Raw genomic sequence first — 12,260 nt, 5'->3', positions numbered from 1 at the left:
CATCAGGGTTTAAATTATTAAAATTAACATCTAATTTAACCAAACCATTTGAAATAAAAGTGTATCCATAAATAACCGAATCCAAAAAAATACTAATTGTTTTTAATGAAAAATGAAACTCAAAACCTAAATCTAATAATGATATTACTGAAAGCAAACTACATCGAACTCCTGACGCATAAAGAACATTGTGAAGTAATAATGTGCGTTCTATGTGCATCCGTAGTTAGTATGTTCTCACTCTCACTACGTTTTCACTAGAATTGTTTCTCATGAAAATCTTCATGCTACCATGCGAGACTTGACGATACTCTACGAACCCTACTTTATCCCTTATTATATATTTGGTTGCTCTGAAATCTATAATCCAATCAGGATCATAAGAATTAGCAATAAGTACCTATGTGCATACAAAACAATGAAAGGGGGTTTTGGAGTTAGTTTTTACCTTCTTCAGCTCAGTGCATTCACGAGCGAAGTGTCCCAATTTCTTACAGTTGTGGCATGTCATTTTAGATTTCTCTTTCTTTCCACCACATTTTCCTCTATGGCATTTGAAATTCAGATTATTCTTAGGCGCAATATTATTAGTCTGAGTTCTTTTCATTAGCTTGTGCTTGGATCTGAAGTTCCCGCATTTACCGGATTCAACAATGAAAACGACACTATTAGTCCTTGCAAACTGATATTTATCTTTTAATTCAAGATGTTGCGATAACTAAGAGAAGTTGGTAATACTCTCATTGTGCGTCATATTGAGTTTCATCTGCTCCCAGAAATCGAGCAAAGATCTCAAGACAGAAAGGATTTGCTGCTCATCTGTCAGAATATTTTTAACAATTTTCAGATCGTGTATCATTTGAGATATTTTCCTATGATGCTCGACCATGGTGTCATTGAGAGCCTTCTTATATTAGTCAAACTTCAACGTCAATATGCGCAATCTAGTTGCTGAAGTACCCACAAAAGACAGCTTAAAATCATCCCACATTTCTTTGGTTGTTTGATAACCCTCGAATTCTCCAATAAGATCATTGTGCATCCTACTCAGCATAGTAAAACGAGAGCATCGATCTTGTTTTTGCAAATTCAGGTATGTGTCCATGCTACGACGGTATTATGTAGAAGTCCCTTCTTTTGGTCTGTCCATAAGTATGGTCAAAGTATCCAAGACCTCTTGCTCATCTAAGAGATACTGGATCTTATGGTACTAAATGTCATAATTATTACCATCTAGTTTCTCTTCCTTATTTAAATCTGCTACTACGTTTTTAGATGCCATTACAATTTACTGTATAAATGTAAAAAATGTGCACAAATTAAAAAAATAATTTTTGTTATATCTATCAATTATACTACACACAAAAAATTTGCTTAATTCCTCAAATCAGCCAATCAGGATTAATTTTATGACATTAGATTGAAAAATCAAATATTGACAATTGTTAAAATTAGCAATCATCTCTTTTAATCATAATTTTGATCTTAATTGCTAAATTCGTGATGCATAAATTTCAAAGAGGAAAATAAAATGTTACCACTCTTAATGGTAATAAATTAATAAATATTTAAATTTGATCACAAAAATAATTGTCGATATCATGTTATGCCAACAACTATATATATATATATATATATATCAAACAATACACATTTGCATGATATGTGCTACATTATTAGCAAGCAATTTTATTTATTTTAAGTGCATCTACACAATCTCTTGAAGGGTGATATGCATTAAAAAAAATCTCAGAAGAAAAAAAAAATGCTCTAAGGCTACACCAACTAATAATCCAAAAAAAAAAAAAAAAAAAAGTGAGATATTTAATAATCGATGTTATTTAATTATACAACCTACTGTTGTATATTAAAAATACCCATTTCAATTCACTATTTCAGCAAATATAAAATTCTGTTGAACTCAGTGCAATTTAATTATACAACTATTGTTGTATATTAAAAATACCTTGAACAATACAACAATTCATTATTTCAATAATGAACATCAATTTTATAACATTAAAAAAAATTGCATCAAACTTCAATGATTGTCACACATTGAAATTTAATCTTATGTACTAAGATGCATTAAAAAAATTATTTATTTTATTATTATTATTTTATTACGAAACAAAGACAAAGTATCGCATCAAACTTTGATGTATCGTTATGCATCGAAACCCATCATCACTTTTAAAACAAAGAAGATAGGGTCAAATTGTAACCAAAAACCAAAACAAAAATCAACATCTTCGTAGAGACTGAGGATGAAAGAGGGAATTGAGTCGTCGTAGATGACTCAAGATCAAGTTTTAAAGAGTTGAAGAAAAAGATGATGGAAGGGGAAGTTGGGGAGTTTCACGACCAAACGACAACCTCTGCCGCTGTAGACACCCCATTTTTGCACTCGCCTGATTAATCAACTCGTCAACCCGATCGCAACGGTTCCAATGATGGATGTTTATTCCAATGCTTTATTTTGTTACCAGATATGTTTCAGAAATCCGGATGAGGTATCTCGAACTGACAAAACTTAGAAACCACGCCGCTAGGAAAATACGACCCCAGGAACATAGAAATCATCATCTTGCAGACCAAAAAGAAGCTTCACGATAAAAATCACTAAAAATGACCAAATTACCAAAATACCCCTAACATCAAAACAACCCTAGAGCCTACATTACGCTTAGGAAAACCCATTCAAACATATAAAATAACAAATCGAAACCAAATAAATCATTTTGCTAATTTTCACATAATTTAACAAAATTACGAAAATACCCCTCATAAAATTCACGACCATTTCACACAAAAAATTTCATAAATGATAAAAACCAACATTCCCATTGAATTCCTTATGAAAAACTGATTCCAAAACATCCTGGACCATTGAAAAACGACTTAAAACGTAAAAAATCCTCTCCGAGGGCAAAACGGTAATTTTACAACTTTAATAATTAAAAATTTCGAATTAATAAATAAATCATTAAATAACGTAAATTGAAACATTAAAGTCAATCAAGTAAGACTAAAGTCAAGATATTAAAAGCCAACCAAGAAAGACTAAAGTCAAGATATTAAAAGCCAACCAAGAAAGACTAAAGTCAAAATATTAAAGTCAATCTCATAGACTAAAGTCAAAACCCTAAATCAAAACCCTAATCTAAACTAATCAAGTCAATCTCATGAGACTAAAGTCAAAACCCTAATCTAAACTAATCAAGTCAATCTCATAAGACTAAAGTCAAAACCCTAAATTAAAATCCTAAAAGAAGTCAATCTCATAAGACCAAAGTCAAAACCCTATTAAAAATCCTAAAAGAAATCTAATCAAACCTAATGCTCTAAAAAACTTTATAAAAAGGAGCCTCCACACCCTATTTTCGTATCAAAGAAAAAACCTAGAAAAAGTAGGTGAAGAAGCCTCCACAACCTCCCCAAAACCCTAATTTTGGAGCCCCAACTCCTTACCTAACACCCCTACTTCGATTTTAGCCTAAAAAACACCTAGAAACCTTTCAAAAATACCCTAAAAATTCATAATAAATTCAAAGCATCCAGATCCAAGAAGGAGATACCTTACCTCGGAGATCAGAAATCAGATCCGGAGACAGAACAAAGCAAGGAGTACGGTACAAGGAGCAGTTTCACCAGATCTGAGGGAATAGAACCTTTGCGTATCGAAGGTAACATTTTTCTATTTTTTTATCTAGGTTTTGGTCATTAGCAATGTAGTCTTACTTGGGATAAGTAGAGACCGGCATTGGCCGGGCGGGGTTGGTGCCTAACACCTTCCAACCCCGTAACATGATCCCCGGATTCAGATTTTCTGTAGTAGATTAGTTTTTTTTATCCATTTTAGAGTCAGTTTGGTTCCTAGACCATAATAACTAGGTGGCGACTCCCAAACCTCAAGGGTCAAAAGCGGATCCGCGTACCCCGCGGATCGAGGGCGCTTTCAGTGGCGACTCCACTGGGGACTATTGAGGATCAAACTTGAAAAACCCCAAGTATGGGAGCATTGCCAAGATGACCTAGTTTTTTTTATTATTCAGTTCGATTTATTTTATTTATTTTTTGTTTATTTATTTTTGTGACTTGATTGTAGATGATTTTGGGTATTGTTTTTTTTCAATTAAGGATCACTTTTTGATGACCCCTAAATAATGAAAGATTCAAATTGACATATGAAAATGATGGAATGATGAAGGTTGGGACAGTAATGTTAAAACGTTTACAAAACATTTTAGTGAGAATTAAGTCTGGGAACCTTTAATAAAACGTAGATCTCATCGAGTAGATTAATTTAGAATCTAAGTTCACTCGATTTCGTTATCGGAAGCCTTAGATATCATCGATGCAAGTTCAATCTGTAAATCTGGAATTGTTTCTGAATGAAGGTGGGACAGCAATGTTAAAACGTTTTTACAGAATATTCTAGTGAGAATTAAGTCTGAGAACCTTTAATAAAACGTAGATCTCATCGAGTAGATTAATTTAGAATCTGAGTTCACTCAATTTCGTTATCGGAAGCCTTAGATATCATCGATGCAAGTTCAATCTAAATCTGGAATTGTTTCTGAATGAAGGTTGGGACAGCAATGTTAAAACGTTTTTACAGAATATTCTAGTGAGAACTAAGTCTGGGATCTTTAATAAAATGTAGATCTCATCGAGTAGATTAATTTAGAACCTGAGTTCACTCGATTTCGTTATCGGAAGCCTTAGATATCATCGATGCAAGTTCGGATTGTATTTTCCTAATTCACAGAAAATCCGAATTTATCTAATGTTAGCACAATTAATGTTCCTAAGAGTGAGCTCATCTCAACCATTGTCATTCTATCATCAATGTAACATCTATTGGAATCTCGATTTATTTTGGATCACCCAAAAGTGATCATTGATTGGACCTTAAAAATTATAAAAATTATGCCTATTGCAATGTTTGTTTGATTAATTATTATATGCCATGCTCATTAATTGATTTGCCATGATCTTGATAGATATTTTTTGATATGCATGCTTTGATCTTAATCTTGATGTGATGAATTATGTGGGTAATATTCATATGATATTCATGTTGTGATGGTTTGATTAGGCCTATGGACCCATTTATTTGAAAAGGCCCCGGGCACACCCCACCCTGCTTTGCACACACCACATGCACGTTTACTGTTTTACCCACTTACACGTCCCATATAGCCAACGTGGCACTAGTGCGTGGCCCGGTCTCTTCGGAGATGCGACGTCATTCATGAAAACCACAACTCCAGTCACGTACCTTAGGGTATATCAAACTGGGGCATCAATACCGTCTGATCAGGTGATTCTTAGAGATATATTGATGCACCCAGGCTGGAGCGACCTGAGCCTTTGACCTATTGTGAGCCACACAGTCACATGTCCCGATTGCCAACGTAGTACTAGTACGTGGTCGGTCCCCTCGTGGGATGCCAAACCATTTATGAAAGCTACAACTCTTAACTCGTACTCGTAGGTGTAAAAGATAATCTAAGTATATCAATTGCACTTCTTGGTCAAAACCGGTGCCTAAGCGAGATCTTGCCCCGCTGTACCCTACTGTACGAGGGGATAGACTACGTCTATTCTAGACGAGAGGTATTTAAGTGGGCCCTTGCTCAGCATTGTGCGCCACCTCTCAACTGGAGATCAAACTGGCTATTTTTGGCTTCAGAGAAGTGAGTTGAGGTTTTAGATTATCACCTATACGGTATATCAAACCAAGTCACCACGTATCGAGAGGTATATAGGTGTATTTGGGCAGGGGTGGTCAGATAAAATGCATTGCACGTAGTAAGCTTAGAGTCTAGAAACCTTCCCTGTAGGCCACGACTCGAACTTATCATGGGTGTTCCCGGGTTACTTCATTTAATCTAATCAAAAGGTAAGTGGGCGGACCGATCCACACCGTTCAAATTAAACCCGCAATATTGGTCCGACCCAACTGGTAAAATGCACCAATCAATTTGAACCAATTAAACCAGTTGGCCCAATTGACAAATGGATCTAACTGAATAACATCAAATCGGTTAGACCAATTGGTTTTTAGGTTCAAAGATTCAACCTAGCTCATACCGAAAAGATGCAATCAGGAGGTCAAACTAATTAGTTTGACCCAAGGTTCAACCCTAACCAGGGGTAGACCCATAATTAACTTATTTCACCCTTGTGGTCTTTATAGACTTATAATGCATTTTGACTTAATGTTTACAACCGGACTTAGGCTAAATCATGTCAAATTTCTTTTTATCATGTGGTTAAGAATCCAACCTTCCGAGTCAATAGTTGATCTTGATTTACTTCTAATTAGGTAATAATTGCTCCTCGGCGTTCTAAACCAACCGTGCCACTTTGGGTCCGTGAAAAGAGTCGTCTCACCAGAGTACCTTTGTCAAGCCCAAGTAGTCAACACTCTCCACAAGAAGAAACAAGTACAATGGATGAAGCAACACTCCGTCAGATTTTGGACTCCTTTCAAGCGCAGATTATTACTTCTGTCCAGACACAAATTGAGACCCTGAAGACTGAAAAGAAAAAAGATAAAGTTGTAGAACCTCAGGCCGTGTTTGATCTAGTTGAAGATTTTGAAGATGATCAAGTATCCTTTGACCCTGTATTAGCTCATCGAATAACTCAGGTAGAAACTGCATTGAAGAATATCAAGGATCCTGACGATCTCGCCCTTGGATTAGGGGCAATGACATTATTTCCTACAGTTCGTCTGCTAGAAAAGTTCACAATGCCAGATGTGGATAAATTTGATGGGACTGGATGCCCTAGAACTCACTTGAAAATATATGTCGGCATCATGCAGTCTCAGGGTCTGAGTGAAGAACAGATGGCCCAACTTTTTCAGAGAACCCTTACAGGTCCTGCCTTACGCTGGTTAATGTCACTAGACTCGTCTCGAGTAACAACATGGCATGAATTGATGAAAGAGTTCATTGGTCGATACTCCTTTAACACAGACATTGAACTCACAAGAAGAGATCTAGAAACAACTAAGCAGAAGCCCGGGGAAACCTTCACAGAATTTATTGCTCGATGGAGAGCTAAAGCCACTCAATTATGGGACCGACCTCAAGAAAAAGAGCAAGTTAAGATCATCCTTAGGAATCTTACTCCCAATTATGCCAAGTACTTGATGCCTCAATACTTGCCTACATTTCAATCTCTTCTTGAAGCCGGAAACCAAGTCGAGGATGCCTACTCTTCGGGACTTTTTGGCAACTCGTCTGAGTCAAAACCCAAACACTTCAAACCCAGTACAAATTCCTTGCAAGTGGCCCACACCTCTTTTGCCCTAGCTCCTCAAGCCACTCAATCCTCACAAGCCAAGCCTAGGAGACAATTTTCCAATCTCGGGATGTCCCTTAGTGTTGCCTACCAAAAACTAATGAAAAGGGGACTGTTGACACTGTTACAACCCAAGTCGTTGCCTAACCCTCTCCCTCCAAACTTGGACAATGGGCAATTCTGTGAATTCCATCAAATGCCAGGCCATGTTCTGGATAGGTGCATTACCTTCCGCCATGTTATCCAAGACCTTATCGAACAAGGAAAAGTTACCATACCTGCTCCTACCGCGCCTAATGTCAAAACTAACCCTTTGCCTACTTTTCAAAATCAACCCCCTCCTACTCTGAATCTAATATCCATGTCCAAACCTGAATCAGTTGACCCAGCTTCTTTTATCCGCTTGATTGGTCTTGATAGTGCATCTTTATCATGCCAGAATGGGCTCATCTGCCCTGAGACAATGACAGAACTGAAAAGCAAGGACAATATGAAAGTAATGGGTTATTCAGCGTCAAACAAGCTTGAATCAGAACATGAAGGTATGGCAAAAGTGGACGAGCCTGAATCATCCCTCATGAAGATATCCAAAGTGGCATAGACCCTAGCACTGTATCCTTCCATTCAGAACCATATCCCTATTTTCAATTTTTTTTTTTAAGTGTCAGTTACGTCAGTCTTAAATTCAGTCGGTCAGTTCCATTATGTTAAGATTTATTTTTTAGTCAAGTTGGTAGGTCTATGTCTTTTTATTCCAATAAAGTAAAGAAGCTTTTGATTATCATGCGTGCAATAATAATGTGAACATAAAATCTAACATGAAGAATGACTCAGAGCTCACTAATTGAACTTGATAAATATTGGAATAGGAGAGTACACTCAAGAAGTGCATATTGGTACTACATTATCCTCAAAAGAACATGAGAAAATGATGAATTCATTTAAGAAATTCAACAGTGTTTTCGCATGATCTCATGAGGATATGGTAAATGCGAACACTATTTTACCTTTCAGATTGCACCAAAATGGATCAGAACTTACTGTCAAGGGTGAACATCAAAACTAAAGATCATCAGGAATGATGTAATTGAAACCGTCGACAAAGATGCCAAGATTTGCAAGAAGGAATCCTTCATAAAGGATAAAGGATTTTCTCGGAGTTATAGAAGAAGTGAACAGTCGAATGCGGAAAACTTAATCATATTTTACAAAAGAAGATTGAAAGCAGTTCATTCTCAAAAGAAGATTGAAAGCGGTTAATTCTCAAAAAAAGATCTCGCTCGACAAAGTAATCAAGACATTGAGTTCCCAGAACCTTGACCAGATCAAGTAACTTTCACTAAAGAAGGCCTTCCTTGGCCAAACTATTCTCTTATCTTGCCAAGAAAGAAAAATGACCATCTTTAGCCCCTTGCAGCCTCTAAAAAAAGTCAATAGTCTTTCTCTTTCTAAACCATACCAACTAACCTTGGGAGGGAAATCTTGTATGAACTACGTTTTGACCTGATCCCAAAAAGAAAAAAAAATAATTTGGGATACGTAGGCAACCTAAGAAGTTACTTTAGGTCCGGTCATAACAAAAAACAAAATATACATTCTCTTAAGGAAAGTATCATCGAAAAGGAAAACCCCCTGTTGAAATGTGCAAAAGAAAATAATACCAAAAAAGGGGTATTAGAAGAAGAGAATCAAAAGAATTGAAGGAAAAGAAAAGAAACCCAAACTAAGGGCATTGAAAAAAAAAGAATAAAAAAATGATGACAAAAATGCCTAATGTAGACACGTGATTTCGCCATGACGATGACCACATCTACAATGGTTTGGAGTCGCCACCATTCATTTTTGTAACTGGGTGTGAATGGTCACCCGATGTGCATTTTTTAGAAAATGTGACATTTTGGCATTTAGTGACTCTCGATGGATAGAAACTAATTGAACCTTGAGATTCGGGGTAAGCGACTCGGTTGGAGAAAAGGGAAGGTGTTAGGCACCCTTTTCTCCCCACTAAATAGTGGTAACCTCAACTCAACTCGGTCATTTTAATCAAAAATACAATAAATAAAATGATGTGCCACGTGTTGATAATGTGTACCCTAAGTAGGGATTTATTTTTTGGCTTGATTATAAGATCATCCCATTGAAAGGGATGATCATTATAAACCTTTGCCTTGAGAAGAGGGGAGGGGATAATAGAAGAGGGATGAGGAGAGGGTAGAGAGAGAGAGAGGGGGGTTGCCTTGAACCCACCTTGTATCTTCTTTCTTCTTTGCTTCTTTTTCTTTGAGTCTTCTTGAGTCCTTAGTATAATATGAGAGTATGAGAATGAGAAGAGGTGATTAGAGAGAGTAGGGATTTCTTTGTTTTTTTTTTTAGTGAGACTTGGGGAGGATTTGTGAGAGAGAGTTGGTAAACTTGGTGAGAATTGGTGATGGTTGTTAGTAGAGAGAGTGTTGGGGAGAAATTTTGTAATGAGAAGTTGGGGACCATTTTTAAGAAGAGGAGGAGGGTATTTATAGATGTTAAGGAGTTATTTTAGGGATATAATGGGGTGAAGTGAAGAAAAAGGGTAGAATGGTTATGAGTTTGAGAGAGAAGTGGGTGTAATTTAGAGGAGATTGGAGGGTATTTAGGGAAGGGGGGTTAAATGGGTGAGTTTTGACCCAAATGGTTTGGATCCTACCTAACCCATTTGGGTGGAGTGTTTGGTGAGGTGAGTTTAAGATGGTGGTTGAGATTAAATGGTATTTGATTTAAGAGAATGGAGGATTTAAAGAGTTGGTTGATGATATTTTGGGAGGGTGAGGGAGATGATGCCATGTGTCAAAGTGGTTGGAAAGGAAGGGTTGAGATAGGTTGATGGGAGAGGTTGAGTGTTTGACTTGAAAGGATGGTGTAGGTTTAGGTTGTAGATGTAGGTTTTGTAGGGAATGATGAGGGTAGATTAGGGGAGGTATAGGTTAGGGGTGTGGGTATATGTGTTTGATTTGAGAGAAAAGGTGATGGGTTGATGTGTGGGTAGATGTGATTTAAAGCAAATTAATGGGGTAGGTAGTTGGGTGAGGGAGGTGAGATGGGGTGATGACATGTGTCATCTTTTGATGATAAAAGAGTGATTGGTTGATGTGGGTTGTGGTTTATGGGTTAGGGTTGTGGGTTGGATAATGAATTGGATATGGTTAATGATTTGTGGGCTTTGTAGTGTTGGGCTTGGGTTTTAGAAATGGTTTTGGATTTTAGGAATTGGTTGGGGGTTATTTTGGAATGGATTTTGAGGGTATAGGTTGGTTTTAGATTTTGGTTGATGTGGATTGATTTTAGGCTAGGGGTAAAATGAGAAATCAATTTAGGAAAGTGTTGAGGGCTTGTGGGCCTTAGGTGGGCCTATGGTTTTTACGGATACGGAGGCGGAGCGGTGGTAGTAGAGGAGGGGTAGGCATCTCAAGTCTCACCTTTTTAATTTTTTAATTTTTTTAGATTTTTACAATCATTAGTTTGATAAAAAAAATGCCACGTGTTGGCAAATCGGGCCTTTTAGGCCCGTTGGAGAATTTCATCGAAAATTTGACGTTTTTGATTTTGGAAGTGGAGCGGTGAATATTGGGAAAGCGTAAGGTTGGCCGAGTCCTTTTGGTGGCCTCCTAAACCATTGAGAGGTCTTAGGGGTCTCGGTTTGGTCAAAATGTCACTTTTCAACGACTTGGGCCCTTAAGGCCCGTTGGCCCATTTATTTGGAAAATCGATATTTTTGGGCCTTTCGAGAAGTGGCCCGTTCAAATTGAGGTGTCTACACCTAACTAGGGGCATTAGAAAGAAAGAGACTTAAGAGAGTTGTCTAAAAAAGAGAATGTCATACTAGGGGCATTTTGGGAAGTTGAGCCTTATACATTTTCTTTCTAAACCATGTCCTAAGCCCACCTACTAAGTCCTCCTGAATGTTAATTGATTTGGTTAAGGTCCAGAACCAAAGGTTGTTAAGTTGAGTATCCAAGATCATCAATAACAAAGAAGCCCACTAAGTTGAAAATCCGAAAGGACGACTTAAGCAAAAGTTAGGGCATAACAAAAAAAAAACAAGACTGCTAGGTTGAAAACTTGAAAAGGCGATCTAGGCAAAAATCAAGGCATCTTCAAAAAAAGAAAAACAAAGTCCGCTAGATTGAAAACCTGAAGAGGCGATTTAGGCAAAAATTAGGGCATCATCAAATCGAAGGAAAGATCCCACCAAGAAAGAAAATTCAGAATAAAAGCTTACACAGAAGTTGGAGAATGTAGAAAATTATTCAAGACAATGTTGAAGTTGAAGAAACTCAGAAGCCTTTCTTTTGAACATTGTAAGATCTTTAGTAGCGTCTACTAATGGGAAATGTAGATTCATTGACCACTTTAAAGAGGAAGATCTTATATTTCAATATTTATCAAAGTCCAGCTCAAGTATTTTTCAAAAAGAAATTCGAAAGAGAATAATCATTTCCTTATTGCACATATGATAATCTCAAGAGTCTTGAATTTAAAGGAATGTCGATTCTTTTGTCTTTCATTTATTGGAGTCCGTAGTCCATTTTCCATACTTTTCAAATGTAATCCAGCCCATCAGTTTCACAGTCAAGTTTCAGATGTAAGTCAACCTTGAAACTAGGGGCATTTTTGAGACTAACTTCGATTATGAAATTTGCATTCTTGATCCCATGATCAAAAGGAAAATCTTATTCAAAAGCTTAAAAGTCCGGCGAAGCCCAATCATAATTATGAATCCAGATGCATGATAAGCCAATAAAAGGTCAATTTCTTAATCGTTGAGTTCGATAATACTGAATCTTTAATTGATCCAAGCCCGAGAAGCGTGGCTCCATTGAGTTCAAGTCCGAGAAACAAAACTCCAGCTCCTTTGAATCATAAAATGAGTTAATAGGATTGTTTAAGTTCCTGCGAACCCAAGCCCA

This window comes from Akebia trifoliata, chromosome 3 (genome assembly GCF_017979445.1).
Source record: "Akebia trifoliata isolate Shusen 1 chromosome 3, ASM1797944v1, whole genome shotgun sequence".
NCBI lineage: Eukaryota > Viridiplantae > Streptophyta > Magnoliopsida > Ranunculales > Lardizabalaceae > Akebia > Akebia trifoliata.
This window is presented reverse-complemented; position numbering follows the sequence as displayed.